Below are 26,684 nucleotides of genomic sequence, written 5' to 3' on the forward strand. Positions count from 1 at the left end.
GCTTCACGTTGGACCCGCCCGTCCCACGTCTTCCTGTGGAACTCCGCCATCTAGACGCCTTGCCGACGCCGATGAGTCCTGCGCCGCCACCCCTCATGCCACAGCCGCGAGGCTCGGATCTCGCTCCGTCTCGACACCATCCATTTCATCTTCGGCGAGGACAGACCGCTCATGGAGCTCCACGTCTTTCGGGAGGTCTTCTCCAGGGCGCCCGCTCATGTGGAGGCTTCTGGGTTCACGGGGAAGCACGGCAGGACCTTCAGGGTGGCCGTGACGTTGCTGCTTCCCGGTGCTCACTTCGTGCAGATGTGCCCCGAGGCGAGCCTCAAGGTCCTGCCGCCTCCGCTGTTTCGCGGCGACCACATGGTCAGGTGCATGCCGGAGGAGGCCTTGTCATGGAAGCGCCTGGTGTGTGTGCATTATCAAATCAGACAGAGCAGGAATAACGGTGATCCTTTCGATTTGGATATCAAGGTGAGTATTTAGTGCCCAGGAACATGGTGCTCGCCAGAATGCTAATAAAATATTTCAGTGTGCTTTGCGGCTCTCAATGTCCTACTGCCGACGCTTTAGGTTAGTTGATTATAATTTCTGCACGGCTGCACAACAAAGCATTCAGTCTTGGTTGAATATCACGATCTTACTTTTTGCAGTGCTTTTTTCTTGAGAAAATTATCAAATAGTTGTAGTTGCACATATGAAGGGCATCGTCATCCCCCTAGGGCGACTCGGGCGGCCAGAAACCTGGGCGCCACCGCCGCAAACTCCCTCCTCTTCTCCCTCCGCCGCCGCCGGAAGACGCCGCTGGGCTAAGCCCGGGGGCCGACGGCGGTGGCGCGACCGATCTGGGATCTGCAGCGCGGCGGATGGCGGTAGGCGGTAGGAGGCCGGCCCGTCCTCGGATGGCGACGGCTTGGCGCGGCGAAGGCCAGGGTTGCGGGCGCTGCGGATGGCCCTTCGGGCGGCGGCTGGCTTGGCTGCGGTGGCGTGCATGCTATCTTCAGATCGGTGACAGCGGCGTGGAGGGCCTGGTGGTCTCGTCGGCGGCACCTCCGATCAGATCTGTTTTGACCGGTGCAGCCGACGGTGGTGGTCATCTCTTCCGTCGGAGGTGGTCGGCCTGAGGCTGGGTGTTCGGATCTCGGGATCCGTCATCTGGCACCAGCTGCGAGTCGGGGAGATGTAGTTGCCGGTGAAAACCGAGCCGACGGCGGGCGATGGCGGCGTTCCACGTCGTTACCTTGATGAAGGCATCGTCATGTGACTTCCGTCGACCCACTCGTATTGCTCTAGGGGAAACCCTAGGATCTGGTGTTCCAGACCGGATGATGGCGACATTGCGGTGTCGTTTCTCTCTTGGGAGCGTCGTTTTGTGGAGCAGCGCTGGAAGTCGGAGGCAGGAGGTGGAGCGGCTTCGTCTTGCACGAAGCTTCGGCGGAGATGTCAAGTCATGCCTGACCGACAGGTGCTACGCTTGGTCATGCCTGGTCGGCAGGTGATACGCACGACAGATCCTCCAAGGGCTTAAAGCTGTGTCGGCTGGTGGTACGTGGCAGCATGGCGCTGAGGTGTATCAGTGGTATACCTGGCCATGGGAAGCCCGGCCCGGCCTGACCCGACGCTGCTCCCGGGCCGGGCTTAGGCCTAGATTTTGAGCCCGATGGCTGGGCCGGGCCCGGGCCCGTTGTTTTTGCATTTTTCTGAAGGTCGAGCTAGGCCGGGCCGGAGACCGGCGGGCTTTTACGTGTTAGGGACGGGCTCGGGCTCAAAAAACAGGCCCGATGGCCGGGCCCGGGCCTGGGTTTTTTGCGTCGGGCTTGGCTAGGCCCGGCCCGAAGCCTGGCCTGGCCCGAGGTATGGCCAGGTATAATCAGTGGCGACCGCGACATGTACAGCTGTTTGCGCGCAGGGAGGAGGTGTCATTGGACGCCGTGGTGGCATCGACAATAGGTAGACCGAGCAAGGTTGATGCATCAGTACAATTCTGAAGATGGAGCGGCGGCAGTTGTCAGCGGTGGCCTCTGAGAGCACGCCGGACCAGTGTGTGCCCCAGACCCGACAAGTGGCTAGATTGGGGTATCAGGTCTTAGATGTTAGGCTTGGCTGCGATGTCTATTTGGTATGAGGCCCAGGCTATCTGCGCCCTTTCATCAACTGGATAGGTATAGGGACAGTTTGTTGCTTAGACGTCAGCTTTAGTCTTACTGTTGTATAACTTTGTGAGGTCTTGTGAGAATAATTAATAAAGTGGTCGTATGCATCGCCCAGATGTAGAGGCCCGGGGTCATCCTTCTTTTTTTTAAAAATAGTTTTTAGTTGCACATAAGATTTAGGAAGTTGCACATAAGATTTGTGAAGTTGCACAACACGGTGGTACTAAGTTGGCTAGACAATATTCTCGCTTAAGTTGATATACTTTTACATATTTTTAGTTGGCATCCACACTAGTTATAGTTGCACACATAGTAGTTCTCAATTGGATATGTTCTCAATTGGATATGACCATTAGAAAGTTGCACAACACGACAATACAAAAATGGTTAGACGATGTCTCGCGCTTGCATTGCTTACTTAAGTATAGCTAGACGGGCGACATTGTAAGCTCAATCAACTACTGCTGCACACTGGAAGACTGTTGCACATGCATGAGCACAGAGTTGCACAGTCTTGTTGATATAGTCGTACACGCACGGCCGCGAAGATGTACACTCTAGTTGGCATAATAGCTCATGCATGACTGCGGGAGTTGCACATGCTCCTTGGCATAGTTGGAGTTGCACACTTTATTTGGCATAGCCGTTCATGCATGATCGTGGAGTTGCACATTTTTTTGCATAGTCGCACACACATGACCACAGAGTTGCACACTCTCATTAGCATAGTTATACACGTGCGATCGTGGAGTGACACACTCTCGTCGGCATAGTAGCTCATGCACGACAACAGGAGTTGCACACATGTGCCAGCATAGTTGCACACGCACGACCATTGAGTTACACACTCTCGTCGGCGTAGTAGCTCACGTATGACCGCGGAGTTGTACACTCTCGTCGGCGTAGTTGCACATGTGTGACAGCGAAGTTGCACAATCTCACTTGCATAGTTGCACACGCATGGCTGTAAAATTGCACACTTTCGTCATCATAGGTACCCACTCTCCTTCGCCGTGGGAGTTGCATTCTTGTTGGTATAGTAATTCATGCAAGATTGCAGGAATTGCACACGCGCGGCGGCATAGTCGCGCCCACAAGACCACAAAGTTGCACACTCTCGTTGGTGTAGTAGCACACGCACGGCCTCGGAGTGGCACACTCTCGTCGCATAGTCGCACATGTGTGGCCGTGGAGTTGCACACCCCCGACCGTACTACTGGGGCAGTTGCTTGGGAGTACTTGAATATTAACTTGGGGTGCCTTGAGCATCCCCAAGCTTAGCTCTTGCCACTCCTTATTCTTTCATTCATCCTGATCTCACCCAAAACTTGAAAACTTCAATCACACAAAAGTTAAACAAACCTTCATGAGATCAGTTAGTATAAGAAATTTTAAGTACTGTTGCAATCCATTCATATTTTGTTATTGCATTATATCTACTGTATTCTAACTTTACCATGACTTATACCCCCGATATAATCCATAGATTTATCAAAATAAGCACACAATGCAACAAAAACAGAATCTTTCAAAAATAGAACAGTCTGTAGAGATCTGAATATTGCTCATACTTATGTAACTAGTTGAGAGGGCCAAATGAATTTTATATTAGTTCACCCGAAAAAAATAAATATTATATAACAAAGAATTAAAGCGACTAAGCTAAGAGCAACTCCAACCGGCCAACCAAAAAGCACACCTTTTTCCTTTTTTCGCACTTTGTCCGTTTGGGTCACCCGTCCGTGCGTCGTGTCCATTTTTTCGTTTGGGTCGGCTTGTGCGCCCAACAGGACGCAGACGCATTTTGTGCATGTCTGTGTCGGCATTCAATCGAACACCTAGTGAGCGAGCATCCTTGTCGCCCCCCCCCCCGCTCCCATGTTGCAACTCTCGGCCCGCCCGCGTCCTGCCATGTCCCCGGCACCCGCTCGCCCCGGCCCCGGGCCTGCCGTGGCTCGTGCACGCCGCTCCCGCCACAGCTCACGCCCCGCCCACCACCGCACGTGGCCGCCGCGCTAGCTCACTTCGCCCGCCGCCACAGCTCGCTGCGCTCCCCGCACCCGCACGTCTTACTCTGCAGCACACTGCGCCTCGCGCGCGCTGCCGCCCCCTCCGCGCCGCAGCTCACCACTGCTCTGCCCTTGCCCGACGCCACGGCCCGCGTGCTCCTGCTGCGTGGCGGGGCGCGGCCTTGCTGGGCGTGCGAGCTCCCGAGCCATGGCGAGTGATGACCCACAAGTATAGCGGATCAATCGTAGTCCTTGCGATAAGTAAGAGTGTCGAACCCAACGAGGAGCAGAAGGAAATGACAAGCGGATTTCAGCAAGGTATACTCTGCAAGCACTGAAATTATCAGTAATAGATAATTTTGTGATACGGTAAATTGTAACAGGTAACAAGTAAATAAAGTAAACAAGGTGCAGCAAGGTGGCTCAATCCTTTTTGTATCAAAGGACAAGCCCGGACAAACTCGTATATAAAGCAAAGCGCTTCCAAGGACACATGGGAATTATTGTAAAGCTAGTTTTCATCATGCTCATATGATTCGCGTTTGTTACTTTGATAATTTGATGTGTGGATGGACCGGTGCTTGGGTGCTGCCCTTCCTTGGACAAGCATCTCACTTATGATTAACTCCTCTCGCAAGCATCCGCAACTACGAAAGAAGAATTAAGGTAAACCTAACCATACCATGAAACATATGGATCCAAACCAGCCCCTTACGAAGCACCTCATAAACTAGGGTTTAAACTTCTGTCACTCTAGCAACTCATCATCTACTTATTACTTCCCAATGCCTTCCCCTAGGCCCAAATAGCGGTGAAGTGTCATATAATCGACATTCACGTAACACCACTAGAGGAGAGACAACATACATCTCATCAAAATATCGAACGAATACCAAATTCACATGACTACTTATAACAAGACTTCTCCCATGTCCTCAGGAACAAACGTAACTACTCACAAAGCATATTCATAATCATAATAAGAGGAGTATTAATTATCATTAAGGATCTGAAAATATAATCTTCCACCGAATAAACCAACTAGCATCAACTACAAGGAGTAATCAACACTACTAGCAACCCACATGTACCAATCTGAGGTTTTGGGACCAAGATCGAATACAAGAGATGAACTAGGGTTTGAGAGGATATGGTGTTGGTGAAGATGTTGATGGAGATTGACCCCCTCTCGGTGAGAGGATCGTTGGTGATGACGATGGCGACGATTTCCCCCTTCCGGAGGGATGTTTCCCCGGCAGAACAGCTTCGCCGGAGCCCTAGATTGGTTCTGCCCAGGTTCCGCCTCGAGACGGCGGCGCTTCCTCCCGAAAGCTTCCTCTTGATTTTTTTCATGTCAAAACACACCATATAGACAAATATGGGCACCGGAGGCCTGCCAGGAGGGGCACAAGGTCGGGGGCGCGCCCATGGGGTAGGGCGCGCCCTCCACCCTTGTGGCTGGCTGGTGGCCCCCCTCTGGTTCTTTCTGTGCCCAATATTTTTTATATAATCCAAAAATAAGCTTCGTGAAGTTTCAGGACTTTTGGAGTTGTGCAGAATAGGTCTATAATATTTGCTCCTTTTCTAGTCCAGAATTCCAGCTGCCGGCATTCTCCCGCGTCATGTAAACCTTGTAAAATAAGAGAGAATAGGCATAAGTGTTGTGATATAATATGTAATAACAGCCCATAATGCATTAAATATCAATATAAAAGTATGATGCAAAATGGACGTATCAACTCCCCCAAGCTTAGACCTCGCTTGTTCTCAAGCAAAAGCCGATATCGATAAATATGTCCACATGTTTAGAGATAGAGGTGTCGATAAAAATAAAATACGGACATGAGGGCATCATGATCATCTTTAGAACAACAACATATAATTCCATATAATTTCTTATGCTAAAGTAACAATTCGTTCACAAGGTAAAGTATGAATTAGAAACTTTATTCAAACTAACAAACTATGGTCTCAATCATTGAAGCAATTGCAATTTATCATAACATCGAAAAGAGTCAATTAAAGAGCTTCTCAGCAAGTCCACATACTCAACTATCATTTAGTATTTCACAATTGCTAACACTCACACGATACTTATGGGTTCAAAGCTTCAGCTGGCACAGAGAAAGATAGGGCTTATAGTTTCGCCGCTCAACATTTTACCTCAAGGGTAATGTCAACAATAATACTTTATGAAAACCTACATCCGAGTGGATATATATATCCGGATCTCTCCAACATATAGTGCTTGCCAAAGGAAAAGTATAAAAAGGAAAGGTGATGATCACCATGACTCTTATATAAGGGTAGGAGGCAAAAGCAAAAGATAGGCCCTTCGCAGAGGGAAGCAGAGGTTGTCATGCACTTTTATGGTTGGATGCACAAAATCTTAATGCAAAAGAACGTCACTTTATATTGCCGCTTGTGATAAGGACCTTTATTATGAAGTCTGCCGCTTTTATTTCTTCCATATCACAAGTTCACATAAAGCTTATTTTCTTCACACTAATAAGTCATACATATTTAGAGAGCATTTTTTATTGCTTGCACCGATGACAACTTACTTGAAGGATCTTACTCAATCCATATGTAGGTATGGTGGACTCTCATGGCAAAATTGGGATTAGGGATGTTTAGAAGCACAAGTAGTATCTATACTTGGTGCAAAGAATTTGGCTAGCATGAGAGGGAAAGGCAAGCTCAACATGTTGGATGATCCAAAACAATATAACTTCTATTCGGATATAAGAAAACATAACTCATTATGTTGTCTTCCTTGTCCAACATCAACTTATTAGCATGTCATATTTTAATGAGTGCTCACAATTACAAAAGATGTTCAAGATATTATATTTATATGTGAAGCCTCTGTTTCTTTATTACTTCCTATTAATTGCAACAATGACCAAAACTATGTTTGGCAACTCTCAACAACTTATATTCATCATACTCTTTATATGTGAAGTCATTACTCTCCATAAGATCAATATATGATCTTTTTATTATTTCTTTTATTTAATTCCCTCAAGATCATAGCAAGAAAGCAAAAGCCCTTAACTCAACACTACTCTTTATTATATATCTCATGGACTCGGTTACATAGAGGGAACAAAGCAAAACTCAAAGCTAGATCATACTAAAAATTTATTCTACTAGATCAAGATATAACCAAAAGAATTGAACTAAGAAAAATGATAAAGGTAAAGATGTGGTGGTGATACGATACCGGGGCACTCCCCCAAGCTTGGCAGTTGCCAAGGGGAGTGCCCATACCCATGTAATTAGATATCTTTCATTGGAGGCGGTGATGCGATATTCTTGGCGATGATGCCCCTTAGGATACGATTCTCTTCCTCGAGATTATTAATTTGCTGCTTAAGATCCATTACTTCCTTGAGAAATTTACCCGTGATGGCTAGAGCTCCATCCACCCATGGATGTTTCCTTTCCGCGGGAGAAAAAGCAACACTCTTTTTCATATTTTCATAAGAGAGAAATCTAGCATTGGGAGGAATAACCGAATTTGGTATTGCTGAGCTCTGAAGTTCCTCCAGCATGAATCTAGTTTGAAGACGAGAGGTAACTTCTTGATCCTCCTCCATGGCATCCACTCTTTTCAAGTCAGCATCCATCTGTTCCTCCGTTACCGGCCCAAAGTGGTTAGCATCGCAGTATGCTCTTGGGCCTAGTGCCGGGTGAGATACCCGACTCTCCCTGACCGACTCTTGCGAAGACATCTTGCTCCAAATCTGCTGCAGGAATAACGCAAAACGAAACAAAGAATTTTGTCGTGGTATTGTGGTCAAAACCTTTGGGAGATTATATAATGAATTTTTACCGGCCAAAAGAAGCATTGTACAAGAAAACAGAGTCCGGAGGGCACACGAGGTCGCCACAAGGTCGGGGGCGCGCCCAGGGGGCAGGGCGCTCCCTCCACCCTTGTGGATGCCTCGTGTCACTTTCAGGCTACTTTTAATTTTCCTAATTTTTTAAATATTCCAAAGCGGAGAAAAATTATCATTGGAAACGTTTTGGAATCGGTTTACTTACCGTACCACATACCTATTCCTTTTCAGAACCCGAAACGTTCTGGAAAGTATCCCTTATGTACTCTTCCAGTGTTACAGTATCAATTATATTGGTCTCAACATTTATGGCAGTACCTAAGATATAATGCTTGAGTCTTTGACTGTTTACCACCTTCGGATTTTTGCCTTCGGCATTGTTAATTTTTATGGCACCGGAACGGTAGACCTCCTCGATGATGTAAGGGCCCTCCCATTTAGAGAGAAGCTTTCCTGCAAAAAATCTTAAACGAGAGTTGTATAGCAAAACATGATCACCTACATTAAACTCACGCTTTTGTATCCTTTTATCATGCCATATTTGACCTTTTCTTTAAACAACTTGGCATTCTCATAGGCTTGAGTTCTCCATTCATCAAGAGAGCTAATTCAAATAACCACTTCTCACCGGAAAGTTTGGAATCATAATTGAGCTCTTTAATAGCCCAATATGTCTTATGTTCTAGTTCAAGAGGTAAGTGACATGCTTTTCCATAAACCACTTTATACGGAGACATACCTATAGGATTCTTATAAGCAGTTCTATAAGCCCATAATGCATCATCAAGTTTCTTAGACCAATTATTTCTAGATCTATTAATAGTCTTTTGCAAAATTAATTTAAGCTCTCTATTACTCAATTCTACTTGACCACTAGACCGAGGATGATATGGAGATGCAATTCTATGATTAACATCATACTTAGCAAGCATTTTACGGAAAGCACCATGAATAAAATGTGAACCACCATTAGTCATTAAATATCTAGGGACTCCAAACCTCGGGAAAATAACTTCTTTAAGTATCTTAGTAGAAGTGTTATGATCAGCACTACTAGTTGGAATAGCTTCTACCCACTTAGTAACGTAATCAATGGCAACTAAAATATGTGTATACCCATTAGAGGAAGGAAAAGGTCCCATATAATCAAAGCCCCAAACATCAAATGGTTCAATAACAAGTGAATAATTCATAGGCATTTCCCGACGTCTACTAATATTACCAATTCTTTGACATTGATCACAAGACAAGACAAACTTATGGGTATCTTTAAAGGGAATGGGCCAATAGAAACCGGATTGCAATACCTTATGTGCAGTTCTATCTCCAGTGTGGTGTCCTCCGCAAGACTCGGAGTGGCACTTGTGTAGGATCTGTTCCTGTTCATGCTCAGGTACACAACGCATAATAACACCATCTACTCCTTCTTTATAAAGGTGTGGGTCAACCCAAAAGTAATGTCTTAAATCATAGAAAAACTTTTTCTTTTGTTGGTATGTGAAACTAGGTGGTATGAATTTAGCAAAAATATAATTAGCATAATCAGCATACCATGGAGTATTATGAGAGGCATTTATGACAATTAATTGCTCATCGGGAAAACTATCATCAATAGGCAGTGGGTCAGCAAGAACATTCTCTAACCTAGACAAGTTGTGTACAATAGGGTTCTCAGCTCCCTTTCTATCAATAATATGCTAATCAAATTCTTGTAGCAAGAGAACCCATCTAATAAGTCTAGGTTTAGCATCTTTCATTTCCATAAGATATTTAATAGTAGCATGATCAGTGTGAACAATTACTTTGGAATCAACAATGTAAGGTCTAAACTTATCACATGCAAATACAACTGCTAAACCTTCTTTTTCAGTGGTAGCATAATTTCTCTGGGCACTGTCTAGAGTTTTACTAGCATACTGAATAACATTTAATTTCTTATCAACTCTTTGTCCTAGAACAACACCAACATCATAATCACCAGCATCACACATAATTTCAAAGGGTAAATTCCAATCAGGTGGCTGAACAATAGGTGCAGAAATCAAGGCTTAATCAAATGCTTCTACATAATCATCATCAAAAAGAAAAGGAACATATTTTTGTAAGAGATTAGTGAGAGGCCTAGAAATTTTAGAGAAGTCTTTAATAAACCTCCTATAGAAACCAACATGACCAAGGAAACTTCTTATACCTTTGATATCTTTAGGGCACGACATCTTTTCAATAGCATCTACTTTAGCTTTATCAACTTCAATACCTCTTTCAGAAATTTTATGCCCCAAGACAATACCTTCATAAACCATAAAGTGGCACTTTTCCCAATTCAAGACAAAATTAGTTTCTTCACATCTCTGCAAAACTCGATCAAGGTTGCTTAAGCAATCATCAAAAGAACTTCCGTAAACGGAGAAATCATCCATGAAAACCTCAACAATCTTTTCACAAAAGTCAGAGAATATAGCAGTCATACATCTTTGAAAGGTAGCAGGTGCATTACATAAACCAAAAGGCATACGTCTATAAGAAAATGTACCGAAAGGGCAAGTAAAAGTGGTTTTCTCTTGATCTTCTTTTGACACAGATATTTGAGAGAAACCAGAATAACCATCTAGAAAGCAAAAATGTGTATGTCTGGATAGTCTTTCTAGCATTTGATCAATAAAAGGTAGAGGGTAATGATCTTTTCTAGTAGCTTTATTTAATTTGCAGAAATCAATTACCATTCTATAACCTGTAACAATTCTTTGAGGAATCAATTCATTCTTATCATTAGGAACAACAGTAATGCCTCCCTTCTTAGGGACACAATGAACAAGACTTACCTATTGACTATCAACAATAGGATAAATTATACCTACCTCCAGAAGCTTTAGTATTTCATTTCTTACCACTTCTTTCATCTTAGGATTTAACCGTCGTTGATGATCAACAATCGGTTTAGCGTCTTTCTCCAATTTAATTGTGTGCTGACATAGAGTGGGACTAATGCCCTTAAGATCATCAATAGTATATCCAATAGCGGCACGGTGCTTCTTTAGAGTTTTCACTAATTTCTTTTCTTCATGCTCTGAAAGGCTATCACTAATAATAACAGGATATATCTTATTTTCATCAAGATAAGCATATTTCAGAGTATTAGGTAGCGGTTTAAGCTCAAACACGGGATCACCCTTAGGTGGAGGAGGATATCCAAGGATTTCAACAGGCAAATTATGTTTCAAAATAGGTCCCTGATTGAATAATACTTCATCTATTTCCCTTCTTTCATTCATAAACATATCATTTTTATGGTCTAGCAAATATTGTTCTAAAGGATCAGCAGGAGGAACGGCAATAGAAGCAAGACCAATAATTTCATCCTTACTAGGCAATTATTTATCATGGGGTTGTCTACGAAATTTAGAGAAATTAAAATCATGAGAAATATCCCCTAAACCAACAGTAACAATATCTTTCTCGCAATCTATCTTAGCATTAACAGTATTCAAGAAGGGTCTACCAAATATAATGGGTCAAAAATTATCTTTTGGGAACCAAGAACAAGAAAATTAGTAGGATATTTAATTTTCTCACACAAGACTTCAACATCTCTAACAATCCCAATTGGTGATATAGTATCTCTATTAGCAAGCTTAATAGTAACATCAATATCTTCTATCTCAGCAGGTGCAATATCATTCATAATTTCCTTATATAAGGTATAAGGAATTGCACTCACACTAGCACCCACATCACATAAGCCATGATAACAATGATCTCCTATTTTAACAGAAACAACGAGCATGCCAACAACAAGTCTATGTTTATCTTTCATACCAGGTTTAGCAATCCTAGAAGCTTCATCAGAGAAATAAATAACATGCCCATCAATATTATCAACCAAGAGATCTTTAACCATAGCAATACTAGGTTCAACTTTAATTTGCTCAGGGTGTGTAGGTGTTTTAGTATAACTCTTACGAACCACAGTTGAAGCTTTAGCATATGATCCTTTATTCTAACAGGAAAATGTGGTTTCTCAATATAAGCAGTAGGAACGATAGCATCAACATTATAAATAATAGTTTCTTCTTCAACTTTATTAGGTTAAACTACTTTAACTTCAATGGGAGGATGATATTTAAACCACTTCTCCTTAGGGAGATCAACATGAATAGCAAAAGATTCAAAAAAAGAAGCTACTATCTCAGAGTCAAGTCCAAATTTAGTGCTAAAATCACGAAAAGCATCGGTATCCATAAAAGATTTAACACAACCAAACTTAAGGTTTATACCTGACTCCTTACCTTCGTCGAGATCCCAATCTTCAGAGTTGCATTTAATTCTTTCCAATAAATCCCATTTGAATTCAATATCCTTCTTCATAAAAGAACCAGTACAATAAGTATCAAGCATTGATTGATCATTATGAGAAAGCCGAGCATAAAAGTTTTGAATAATAATTTCTTTTGAGAGCTCATGATTGGGGCATGAATATAACATTGACTTAAGCCTCCCCCAAGCTTGAGCTATACTTTCTCCTTCACGAGGCCAAATTATATATATATATATATATATATATATATATATATATATATATATATATATATATATATATATATATATATATATATATATATATATATATAGTTGCGATCACGATGAACAAGATGCATAGGATAAAACTTCTGATGAAATTCCAATTTCAATCGGTTGCAGTTCCATGATCCAAAATCAAACAATAGCCTATACCATGTTAATGCCTTTCCCTTCAAAGATAAAGGTAAAACCTTCTTCTTGACAACATCCTCGAGCATACCTACAAGCTTAAATAATCCACAAACTCCATCCACATAGATTAGGTGCATATCTGGATGTAATGTTCCATCTCCTGCATAAGGACTAGCTAGTAGTTTCTCTATCATACCCTAAGGAAATTCATAATAAATATTTTCAGTAGGTGCAGTGGGTTGAGGAGTAACTAATTGTGGTTCCGGTCGAGGTGAAGATTGTTGGGTAACGCAGTAATTTCAAAAAAATTCCTACGCACACGCAAGATCATGGTGATGCATAGCAACGAGAGGGGAGAGTATTGTCTATGTACCCTCGTAGATCGTAAGCGGAAGCGTTATGAGAAAGCGGTTGATGTGGTCGTACGTCTTCACGATCCGACCGATCCATGTACCGAACGTACGACACCTCCAAGTTCAACACACGTTCAGCTAGGTGACGTCCCACGAACTCCAATCCAGCAGAGCTTCGAGGGAGAGTTCTGTCAGCACGACGATGTGATGACGGTGATGATGATGCTACCGACGCAGGGCTTTGCCTAAGCACCACTACGATATGACCGAGGTGGATTATGGTGGAGGGAGGCACCGCACACGACTAAAAGATCAACTGATCAACTTGTATGTTCATGGGGTTCCCCCTCCCCCGTATATAAAGGAGTGGAGGAGGGGGAGGGCCAGCCCTCTAATATGGCGCGCCCTGGGGAGTCCTACTCCCACCGGGAGTAGGATCCCCCCTTCCATGTAGTTGGAGTAGGAGAGAAGGAAAGGGAAAAGATAAGAGAAGGAAGGAGGGGGCACCGCCCCTCCCCCTAGTCCAATTTGGACTAAGCCTTGGGGGGCGCGTAGCCTCCCCTCTCTCTTTCCCCTAAAGACCAATAAGGCCCATATACTCCCCGGTGAATTCCTGTAACTCTCGGTACTCCGAAAAATACCCAAATCACTCGGAACCTTTCCGATGTCCGAATATAGTCATCCAATATATTGATCTTTACGTCTCTACCATTTCGAGACTCCTCGTCATGTCCCCGATCTCATCCGGGACTCCGAACTACCTTCGGTACATCAAAACGCATAAACTCATATTACCAATCGTCACCGAACGTTAAGCGTGCGGACCCTACGGGTTCGAGAACTATGTAGACATGACCGAGACTCATCTCCGGTCAATAACCAATAGCGGAACCTGGATGCTCATATTGGCTCCTATATATTCTACGAAGATCTTTATCGGTCAAACCGCATAACAACATACGTTGTTCCCTTTGTCATCGGTATGTTACTTGCTCGAGATTCGATTGTTGGTATCTCAATACCTAGTTCAATCTCGTTACCGGCAAGTCTCTTTACTCGTTATGTAATACATCATCCCGCAACTAACTCATTAGTTGCATTGCTTGCAAGGCTTATAGTGATGTGCATTACCGAGTGGGCCCAGAGATACCTCTCCGACAATCAGAGTGACAAATCCTAATCTCGAAATACGCCAACCCAACAAGAACCTTCGGAGACACCTGTAGAGCACCTTTATAATCACCCAGTTATGTTGTGACGTTTGATAGCACACAAAGTGTTCCTCCGGTATTCGGGAGTTGCATAATCTCATAGTCATAGGAACATGTATAAGTCATGAAGAAAGCAATAGCAATATACTAAACGATCGAATGCTAAGCTAACAGAATGGGTCAAGTCAATCACATCATTCTCTAATGATGTGATCCCGTTAATCAAATGACAACTCATGTCTATGGCTAGGAAAATTAACCATCTTTGATTCAACGAGCTAGTCAAGTAGAGGCATACTAGTGACACTCTGTTTGTCTATATATTCACACATGTACTAAGTTTCCGGTTTATACAATTCTAGCATGAATAATAAACATTTATCATGATATAAGGAAATATAAATAACAACTTTATTATTGCCTCTAGGGCATATTTCCTTCAGTCTCCCACTTGCACTAGAGTCAATAATCTAGTTCACATCGTCATGTGATTTAACACCAATAGTTCACATCTTTATGTGATTAGTTCACATCTCTATGTGACTAATACCCAAAGGGTTTACTATAGTCAATATTCTAGTTCACATCGCTATGTGATTAACACCCAAAGAGTGATCATGTTTTGCTTGTGAGAGGAATTTAGTCAACGGGTCTGCCACATTCAGAGTCGTATGTATTTTGCAAATTTTCTATGTCTACAATGCTTTGCACGGAGCTACTCTAGCTAATTGCTCACATTTTCAATATGTATCTAGATCGAGACTTAGAGTCATCCAGATCGGTGTCAAAGCTTGCATCGACGAAACTCTTTACGACGAACTCTTTGTCACATCCATGACTGACAAACATTTCCTTATTGTTGGGGAATGTAGTAATTTCAAAAAAATTCCTATGCACACGCAAGATCATGGTGATGCATAGCAACGAGAGGGGAGAGTGTTGTCCATGTACCCTCGTAGACCGAAAGCGGAAGCGTTAGCACAACGCGGTTGATGTAGTCGTATGTCTTCATGATCCGACCGATCCAAGTACCGAACGCACGGCACCTCCGAGTTCAGCACATGTTCAGCTCGATGACGTCCTATGAACTCCAATCTAGTAGAGCTTCACGGGAGAGTTTCGTTAGCATGACGGCGTGGTGACGATGATGATGTTCTACCGTCGCAGGGCTTCGCCTAAGCACCGCTACGATATGACCGAGGTGAATTATGGTGGAAGGGGGAACCACACACGGCTAAGAGAACAAGAGATCAATTGTTGTGTCTTTGGGGTGCCCCTTGCCCCCGTATATAAAGGAGTGGAGGGGGGAGGGCCGGCCCTCTCTATGGCGCGCCCTAGGGTAGTCCTACTCCCACCGGGAGTAGGATTCCCCCTTTCCTAGTAGAACTAGGAGCCCTTCCAAGTAGTAGGAGTAGGAGGGAAGGAAAGGGAAGGGAAACGGAGAAGGAAGGAAGGGGGTGCCCCCCCCCTCCCAAGTCCAATTCGGACCAGCCCATGGGGAGGGATGCGGCCACCCTTTGAGGCCTTTCTCTCCTTTCCCGTATGGCCCATTAAGGCCCAATACGAATTCCTGTAACTCCCGGGTACTCCCGAAAATACCCGAATCACTCGGAACCTTCCCGATGTCCGAATATAGTCGTCCAATACATCGATCTTTATGTCTCGACCATTTCGAGACTCCTCATCATGTCCCCGATCTCATCCGGGACTCCGAACTCCTTCGGTACATCAAAACACATAAACTCATAATATAACCGTCATCGAACTTTAAGTGTGCGGACCCTATGGGTTCGGGAACTATGTAGACATGACCGAGACACGTCTCCGGTCAATAACCAATAGCGGAATCTGGATGCTCATATTGGCTCCTACATATTCTACGAAGATCTTTATCGGTCAAACCGCATAAGAACATACGTTGTTCCCTTTGTCATCGGTATGTTACTTGCCCGAGATTCGATCGTCGGTATCTCAATACCTAGTTCAATCTCGTTACCGGCAAGTCTCTTTACTCGTTTCGTAATACATCATCCCGCAACTAACTCTTATTGAGGGAGTCCTGGATTAGGGGGTCTCCGGACAGCCGGACTGTTAGACTATGAAGATACAAGATTGAAGACTTCGTCTCGTGTCCGGATGGGACTCTACTTGGCGTGGAAGGCAAGCTAGGCAATACGGATATGGATATCTCCTCCTTTGTAACCGACCTTGTGTAACCCTAACCCTCTCCGGTGTCTATATAAACCGAAGGGTTTTAGTCCGTAGGACAACAACCACAATATACAATCATACCATAGTCTAGCTTCTAGGGTTTAGCCTCTCTGATCTCGTGGTAGATCTACTCTTGTACCACCCATATTATCAATATCAATCAAGCAGGACGTAGGGTTTTACCTCCATCAATAGGGCCCAAACCTGGGTAAAACATCGTGTCCCCTGCCTCCTGTTACCATCCGGCCAAGACGCACAGTTCGGGACACCCTACCCGAGATCCGCCGGTTTCGACACCGACATTGGTGCTCTTATTGAGAGTTCCTCTGTGTCGTCGCCGTTAGGCTTGATGGCTCCTACAATCATCGATAGCGATGCGGTCCAGGGTGAGACTTTTCTCCCCGGACAGATCTTCGTATTCGGCGGCTTTGCACTGCGGGCTAATTCGCTTGGCCATCTGGAGAAGATTGAAATCTACGCCCCTGGCCATCAGGTCAGATTTGGAAGTTTGAACTACACGGTCGACATCCGCGGAGACTTGATCTTCGACGGATTCGAGCCACAACCGGGCACGCCGCACTGTCACGATGGGTATGACCTAGCTCTACCGCCGAATAGCACCCCAGAGGCTGCGCCCGCATCAGCTCCGACCCTTAGCTCGGAGCCAACTGCGCCAGTCGAGGACGGGTGGTTAGACACCGCCTCAGGGGCTGCAGTCTCAACGGCGATCGAGCCGAACACCAGCCTAACCCTCTGCGCAGCCCGTGACTCCAAGGTGCCGGACCCTTTTCCGGACTCCGAACCACCCGCGCCCCTGCCAATCGAATCTGATTGGGCGCCGATCATGGAATTCACCGCCGTGGATATCTTTCAGCACTCACCCTTCGGCGACATTCTGAATTCACTAAGGTCTCTCTCTTTGTCAGGAGAGCCCTGGCCGGATTATGGCCAACAGGATTGAGATGCGGACGACGAAGAAATTCGACGCCCACCCACCACCCACTTCGTAGCCACTGTTGATGATTTAACCGACATGCTCGACTTCGACTCCGAAGAGATCGACGGTATGGACGACAATGTAGGAGACGAACATGAACCAGCACCTATAGGGCACTAGAAAGCCACCTCGTCATATGACATATACATGGTGGATACACCCAAAGAAGGCAATGGCGACGGGATAGCGGAGGATGACCCCTCCAAGAAGCAACCCAAACGCCGATGTGAGCGGCGCCGCTCTAAGTCCCGCCAAAGCAAAAGTGGTGATACCGGCACAGGAGATAATAACACTCCAGATAGTGCCGAAGACAACAACAAATCCCTCCAGCAAGATTTAGAGCAGGAGGATGGAGGAGCCAGCTCTCGTGAGAGAGCGGCAGACGGAGAGGAGGAGGATGACAATCACATGCCCCCCTCTGAAGACGAGGCAAGCCTCGGCGACGATGAATTCACCGTACCAAAGGATCCGGTCGAACAAGAGCGCTTCAAGCGCCGGCTTATGGCCATGGCAAATAGCCTGAAGAAAAAGCAGCAGCAGCTTCAAGCTGATCAAGATCTGCTAGCTGAAAAATGGACTGAAGTCCTCGCGGCCGAGGAATATAAACTCGAGCGCCCCTCCAAGAGTTACCCAAGGTGCAGGTTACTACCCCGACTGGAGGAAGAAGCATATGATATGGCTGATCGGCCACCTCGTGGCCGCGATAGAGAGGCATTCCAGCCAAAAGCTCAGCCTCCACCCCAACGCCATTCAAATAAAAATGCATGGGGAGATACGCCAGACCTGCAAGACATATTGGAGGACAAGGCAAAGCATTCAAGATCGATCTACGGATCACGAGGGCGCACCACTCTGCGAGACGACAAACGTCACGCCGGATACAGTAAAAGCAAATCCGGCCGGGCCGAACACAGCGGGCAAGACCCATTCGAGCTGCATCACGATATAGCCCAATACAGAGGCGCCGCACACCCCTTATGCTTCACAGACGAAGTAATGGAACGTCAATTCCCAAAAGGTTTCAAACCTGTAAATATTGAATCATACGACGGCACAACAGATCCCGCGGTATGGATTGAGGATTTCCTCCTCCACATCCACATGGCCCACGGTGATGACTTACACGCCATCAAATACCTCCCACTAAAGCTCAAAGGACCAACGAGGCATTGGCTTAACAGCTTGCCAGCGGACTCCATTAGCTGTTGGGAAGATCTGGAAGCCGCATTCCTCGACAACTTTCAGGGCACTTATGTGCGACCACCAGACGCCGATGATTTGAGCCACATAATTCAGCAGCCAGAAGAGTCGGCCAGGCAATTCTGGACTCGGTTCCTTACAAAGAAAAATCAAATCGTCGACTGTCCGGATGCAGAGGCCTTAGCGGCTTTCAAGCACAACATCCGAGACGAGTGACTAGCCCGGCACCTTGGTCAGGAAAAGCCGAAATCTATGGCAGCTCTCACGATGCTCATGACCTGCTTTTGTGCGGGAGAAGAAAGCTGGCTGGCTCACAGTAATAACATATCAAAGAACCATGGTACCTTAGATACCAAGGACGGCAATAGCAGGTCACGTCGCAACAAGCATAAGCGCCGCATTAACAGCGAAAATACTGAGGATACGACAGTCAATGCCAGATTCAAAGGCTCTAAACCCGGTCAGGGAAAAAGCCATTCAAACAAAGTACGCCGGGTCCGTCCAGCTTGGACCGTATACTCGATCGCTCATGTCAAATACACGGCACCCCAGACAAGCTATCCCATCACACCAACAGGGATTGTTGGGTGTTCAAGCAGACCGGCAAGTTAATTGCGAAAACAAGGACAAGGGGCCGCATAGCGATGACGAGGAGGAGCCCTGGCAGCCGCACACTGGAGGACAGAAGAGGTTTCCCCCGCAAGTGCAGACGGTGAACATGATATACACAACCCACATCCCCAAGAGGGAGCGGAAGCGTGCGCTCAGGGACGTATATGCGTTGGAGCCAGTCACCCCAAAGTTCAACCCTTGGTCCTCCTGTCCGATCACCTTCGATCACAGGGACCACCCCACTAGTATCCGTCATGGCGGATTCGCTGCACTGGTCCTAGACCCAATCATCGACGGATTTCACCTCACTCGAGTCCTTATGGACGGCGGCAGCAGCCTGAACCTGCTTTATCAGGACATAGTGTGCAAAATGGGTATAGACCCCTCAAGGATCAAACCCACAAAAACGACCTTTAAGGGCGTCATTCCAGGTGTAGAGGCCCATTGCACAGGCTCAATTACACTGGAAGTGGTCTTCGGATCCCCGGATAACTTTCGAAGTGAAGAGTTAATCTTTGATATAGTCCCGTTCCGCGGTGGTTATCACGCGCTGCTCGGGTGAACCGCATTTTCTAGATTCAATGCGGTACCACATTATGCATACCTCAAGCTCAAGATGCCAGGACCTCGCGGAGTTATTACAGTCAATGGAAACACAGAGCGCTCTCTCCGAATAGAGGAGCACACCGCAGCCCTCGCAGCAGAAACGCAAAGCAGCCTCTCAAGGCAATCAACCAGTTCGGCGCTTCACAGCCCGGACACCTTCAAGCGCGCTCGGGGCAATCGGCAAATAGACCGCCTGGCGCGATCTGAGCTCGCGTAGCAATACGGCGGCCACCCCAATCCCAGCCAAGCGGCGAAACTCGTGCCGCGTGTACATAATTACGCATTAAAAATACCATTGGCACAGGTGGGGAGGGGGGCACAACTGCAGCACGCCCCAAGACGCAGCCTAAACCGCACTAGGGGCTTCCCGTTTGGTTATTTTTCTTTTTCTTTCAGGACCTTAATCTCTGGAAACACTATCCGGCAGCACTATTGCCGAACACATGATGCAGCAACCAAGGAGGCAGGCAGCTACGTTATACCACGGAATTCCCAGGTTGATTATAGTAACAAGTGAAATATTCAATTTAATATCATTCCTCAGCCTGCCCTTGGAAGGGACATAGTCCTACTCTTTGCTTATCGCACTATCTGTATCACTCTGCTTTAACGCAATTTTTAATAAACAATGCATGACATTACGACTATTATTGCATTCTTGTTATATATATATATGTGTGTTCACTAATGACGCCTTGCAACCGTACACTATGGTACGGACAATACACCAGGGGCTTACGTACCCCACAATACAGTGTGAAAAGTCCGAACACTTTCACAAGTGCGGCACCCCGAACTTATAGCATTATATGCATCAGCTCCAAATCATGTCTTTGGTCAAATGTTGGGTTTGCATGGCTCCTATGTTTTGGTACCTTACGTTCCGCTCTATCGGCTAAGGTAGCGCTAGGAGAACTACTGCGATTGTGCTCCGGTTCTGCCGGGCTTAGCACCTCAGTAGAGAAAGCTAAAACTGACTGTCATGATAAGGCGAGAGGCTGGTCGCTGTTCGGCGAGGTTTTTCGAGTCCCTAAAGACTTATGCCACTTAGGGCGAGGGGCCGGCCCTGTCCGACTTACAGGCGTGTATCGTGCCCCGAATCAGCCTTCCGAATACCATGGGCTTCGCCGAAATTTAAAATTATAGAATTCTATGGCTAAGTGAGAGTGATAAAGCATTATTAGTCTGGTTGCCTTGTTCGTCGTGCTGAGCACCTCCCTCGAAGGACCCAAATATGGGAACAAGAGTGCTCAGGTTTATCCCGAACACCCCAACACTCGTGGCATGGGGGCAGAAGCCGAGGACTAGCCATCTCTCAGATTGGATAAATGGCCAAACAGAAGGTAATATTTTAAATTCACACAAGCGTTGCATAGGGAATATGAAACAAGTTTTCATCATATAGGATCACACGAGCAAGTCTCATTCAAATATTACATCTTTTAAACACTCATCCGCGATGAGACGGACACCCGGCAGAACACCCTCGTAGTACATCTCGGGGTGGCGGTGCTCCTTGCCCTTAGGCGGCCCCTCCTTGATCAGCTTCACGGTGTCCAGCTTGACCCACTGCAATTTCACACGGGCGAAAGCCCGGCATGCACCTTCAATGCAGACAGATCGCTTGACGACCTCCAGCCGTGGGCAGGCATCCACAAGCCGCCTCACCAGGCCAAAGAAGCTGCTCGGAAGGGCGTCGCCAGGCCACAGCCGGATAATAAAGCTCTTCATGGCCCGATCGGCCGCCTTATGTAGCTCGACCATCTGCTTCAGCTGGTCGCTCATTGGCACCGGGTGTTCGGCCTCAGCATACTGAGACCAGAACAGCTTCTCCGTTGAGCTTCCATCCTCGGCCTGGTAAAATTGTGCGGCATCGGACACACTGCGGGGCAAATCTGCGAATGCTCCTGAAGAGCTCCGGATCCAGGTAAGTGATCGGTAATTTACTTTTACATGCTTGCTTTGCATATAGAAAGCCTTACCCGCCGCTATCTTCTTCATCATGTCGATCTCTTGGAGGGCCTTTTGGGCTTCGGCCTTGGCACTTTTTACACTCTCGAGGGCCGTGGCAAGCTCAGACTCCCGCGTCTTTGAGTCAAGCTCCAACACCTCGTGCTTCGCCACAAGAGCCTGGAGCTCTTGCTGCACCTCGCCCACCCGAGCCTCGTGCTTCTCTCACTCGGTGCGCTCCTTGGCCGCTTTATCTTCGGCCTTGGTTAGCGCTTGCTTCAAGGTCGCCACCTCGGTCGTGGCCCCTGGCAAACATACAATGATCCTGTCATTTTGCAATCGCGTCCTTTTTATATGTGCATATCTATAGACGGGGCATTACTTACCCTTGTTCTCCTCGAGCTGCCTCTTGGCAAGGCCGAGCTCTTTTCTGGACCCCTCGAGGTCCTGCTTCAGTACGGCGACCTCCGCAGTTAGTGCGGCGGACGCTAGCAGCGAAGCATGCATATGCATATTGACATACTTATATTAGACTCCTGGGATATTATTTGATCCTCTGTTCGGCTTTTCTTTGTGAACACCGAACAAAGCATCAGGGGCTACTGTCTATGCGGTAATATTTCTACTACATTTTAAAACACTTACCTCGATGCCTGTTAGAAGGCTGGCACAGGCTTTAGTCAATCCGCTCTTGGCGGACTGAACCTTCTGGATCACCGCATTCATGATAGTGTGGTGCTCCTCGTCGATGGAAGCGCTGCGAAGCGCTTCCAGCAGATTGTCCGGCGCCTCTGGATGGAGAAAGGTCACCGGCACAGGCGTCTTACCCCTCTTAGAAGGAGGCCGCCTACCCGAGCCTGGAACCGCTGGAGGTTCCGGCGCGGTGTTCGGCTGAGGGCCGAACTCGTAGCTCTCAGGGGCCCCGTCCCCTCGGCTCCCGGAGTCCGGAAGGTCGCCTTGAGGCGCCTCCGGGACTATCGCCCCTCGATCCGATGCCTCTTGAGACAACACATCGGCGTCATCGGCAAGATGAGGGGAGGTGGCGGTCGGTACTGGATCGCTATCCATGTCTGACAAGCCCAAGGAGTCGTCCGATGATACATCGATACTGGCTCGTGGCCTGCCTGCATAATTCCGTTCGGCGTTAGGGAAAGCAGTGCGACAAAGGAATCCTATGAGTTACTCTGGTATCCGAATACTTACGATCTCCCCGGGGGCTTGACCCTGGGCAACCACTCGTCTTCGCCTTCGTCAGCGGCGGTGGAACTGTCCGGAAGGAGAGTCCTTCCCTTCTTGGACCCTCCGTCCTCCCCGGTTGGGGCGGCCTTCCTTTTCTTGTCTCCCCCAGTCGGTGGGGGAGCATCTTCTTCTTCTTCCTCGTCTTCGGGGGAAGAGTGCGCCGCAGAGTCATCGGACGGTGAGTCCGACGACGCCTGGCGTCGGGAACTCTTTCGGGTTCCCTTGGCCTTCTTGGTCTTCTCCGGCACCGTATAAGGGGCCGGAGTCAACATCTTCGCCATAAGAGCGTCTGCGGGCCTTCGGGCAAAGGAGCCGGACAGTCGATCTGTCCGGCCATCTTCTGCCAGTCCTATCAAAGGTACGGGAGTTTAGATCCCGCATAGAGTCAATCTATATAAAAAAATAAGTATCCTGTGAAAGGTAAAGAAGCTTACCGCACTGGCTTGGCGCTTCGCGCTGAATCCGTGATCCTCAGTAATAGGGGGGGGGGACCTCGGCACTTTTGAACAGCACCCTCCAAGAGTCTTCGTGAGTCATGTCGAAGAGCCTGTTCAGAGTTCGGTGTTGCGCCGGATTGAACTCCCACAAGTTGAAATCCCATTGTTGACACGGGAGGGTCCGACGGATGAGCATAACTTGGACTATGTTGACAAGCTTGAGATTCTTGCTCACCATGCTCTGGATACATTTCTGGAGTCCATCCAGCTCCACCAATGAACCCCACGACAAGCCCTTCTCTTTCTAGGAGGTGAGCCGCGTGGGGATGCCAGATCGGAACTCGGGGGCCGCTGCCCATGCAGGGTCGCGCAGCTCGGTGATATAGAACCACCTCGATTGCCACCCCTTTATGGTTTCCACAAAGGAGTCCTCGGGCCATGTTACGTTGGGCATCTTGCCCACCATGGCGCCTCCGCACTCCGCCTGGCGGCCGCCCACCACCTTCGGCTTGACATCGAAGGTCTTCAGCCATAAGCCGAAGTGGGGCTTGATGCGGAGGAAGGCCTCGCACACGACGATAAACACCGAGATGTTGAGGATGAAGTTCGGGGACTGATCGTGGAAATCCAGGCCGTAATAGAACATGAGCCCCCGGACAAATGGACGGAGAGGGAATCCCAGTCCGCGGAGGAAATGGGTGAGGAATACTACCCTCTCGTGGGGCCTGGGGGTGGGGATGAGCTTCCCCTCATCTGGGAGCCGGTGCACGATGTCGCCGGGCAGGTATCCGGCTCTCCTCAGTTTCTTGATGTCTCCCTTAGTGACGGAGGAGACCATCCACCTGCCTCCCGCTCCGGACATGATTGGAGAAGGTCGAGGTGGGAAATGCGGACTTGGGCGCTAGAGCTCGAGTGTGCGAAAACGGATGGGTAAGGGAGGAAGAAGGCGTGAATAGAAAGGTGAATCCTTATCCCTTTATATGGGCGGACGAAGCTAAGTGTCCCCACTCGCCTGGTAAAACTCGCTTATCCCCCAAGCGCCGCAATTGATGGCGCGGTTGGGTTACCCACGCCCGTATTGATGAGAATCCCGTAATAAGGGGACACAATCTCTGCTTTGACAAGACGTGTCGAAAAACTGCCTCGCGTTATGTGCGGGGCTGGTTAAAAGAAACGGTTCGAATAATCACCGGGCTATGACGTAACGTCATGCTGCCAAAACAAGCCAGCAAATTAGATCTGCGAAAATATTATTCCCTTTGTCATCGGTCAAACCGCATAACAACATACGTTGTTCCCTTTGTCATCGGTATGTTACTTGCTCGAGATTCGATCGTTGGTATCTCAATACCTAGTTCAATCTCGTTACCGGCAAGTCTCTTTACTCATTATGTAATACATCATCCCGCAACTAACTCATTAGTTGCATTTCTTGCAAGGCTTATAGTGATGTGCATTACCGAGTGGGCCCAGAGATACCTCTCCGACAATCAAAGTGACAAATCCTAATCTCGAAATACGCCAACCCAACAAGAACCTTCGGAGACACCTGTAGAGCACCTTTATAATCACCCAGTTATGTTGTGACGTTTGATAGCACACAAAGTGTTCCTCCGGTATTCGGGAGTTGCATAATCTCATAGTCATAGGAACATGTATAAGTCATGAAGAAAGCAATAGCAATATACTAAACGATCGAATGCTGAGCTAACGGAATGGGTCAAGTCAATCACATCATTCTCTAATGATGTGATCCCGTTAATCAAATGACAACTCATGTCTATGGCTAGGAAAATTAACCATCTTTGATTCAACGAGCTAGTCAAGTAGAGGCATACTAGTGACACTCTGTTTGTCTATATATTCACACATGTACTAAGTTTCCGGTTAATACAATTCTAGCATGAATAATAAACATTTATCATGATATAAAGAAATATAAATAACAACTTTATTATTGCCTCTAGGGCATATTTCCTTCAGTCTCCCACTTGCACTAGAGTCAATAATCTAGTTCACATTGTCATGTGATTTAACACCAATAGTTCACATCTTTATGTGATTAGTTCACATCTCTATGTGACTAATACCCAAAGGGTTTACTATAGTCAATAGTCTAGTTCACATCGCTATGTGATTAACACCCGAAGAGTGATCATGTTTTGCTTGTGAGAGGAATTTAGTCAACGGGTCTGCCACATTCAAAGTTATATGTATTTTGCAAATTTTCTATGTCTACAATGCTTTGCACGGAGCTACTCTAGCTAATTGCTCACACTTTCAATATGTATCTAGATCGAGACTTAGAGTCATCCAGATCGGTGTCAAAGCTTGCATCGACGAAACTCTTTACGACGAACTCTTTGTCACATCCATGACTGAGAAACATTTCCTTATTGTTGGGGAACGTAGTAATTTCAAAAAGTTCTTACGCACACGCAAGATCATGGTGATGCATAGCAACAAGAGGGGAGAGTGTTGTCCACATACCCTCGTAGACCGAAAGCGGAAGCGTTAGCACAATGCGGTTGATGTAGTCGTACGTCTTCATGATCCGACCGATCCAAGTACCGAACACACGGCACCTCCGAGTTCAGCACACGTTCAACTCGATGACGTCCTGTGAACTCCAAACCAGTAGAGCTTCATGGAGAGTTCCGTCAGCACGACGGCATGGTGACGATGATGATGTTCTACCGTCACAGGGCTTCGCCTAAGCACCACTACGATATGATCGAGGTGGATTATGGTGGAAAGGGGCACCGCACACGGCTAAGAGATCAAGAGATCAATTGTTGTGTCTTTGGGGTGCCCCTTGCCCCCGTATATAAAGGAGTGGAGGAGGGGGAGGGCCGGCCCTCTCTATGGCGCGCCCTAGGGTAGTCCTACTCCCACCGGGAGTAGGATTCCCCCTTTCCTAGTAGAACTAGGAGCCCTTCCAAGTAGTAGGAGTAGGAGGGAAGGAAAGGGAAGGGAAGCGGAGAAGGAAGGAAGGGGGCGCCCCCCTCCCTAGTCCAATTCGGGCCAGCCCATGGGAAGGGGTGCGGCCACCCTTTGAGGCCTTTCTCTCCTTTCCCGTATGGCCCATTAAGGCCCAATACGAATTCCCGTAACTCCCGGGTACTTCCGAAAATACCCGAATCACTCAGAA

This window comes from Triticum aestivum, chromosome 1A (genome assembly GCF_018294505.1).
Source record: "Triticum aestivum cultivar Chinese Spring chromosome 1A, IWGSC CS RefSeq v2.1, whole genome shotgun sequence".
Classification (NCBI taxonomy): Eukaryota; Viridiplantae; Streptophyta; class Magnoliopsida; order Poales; family Poaceae; genus Triticum; species Triticum aestivum.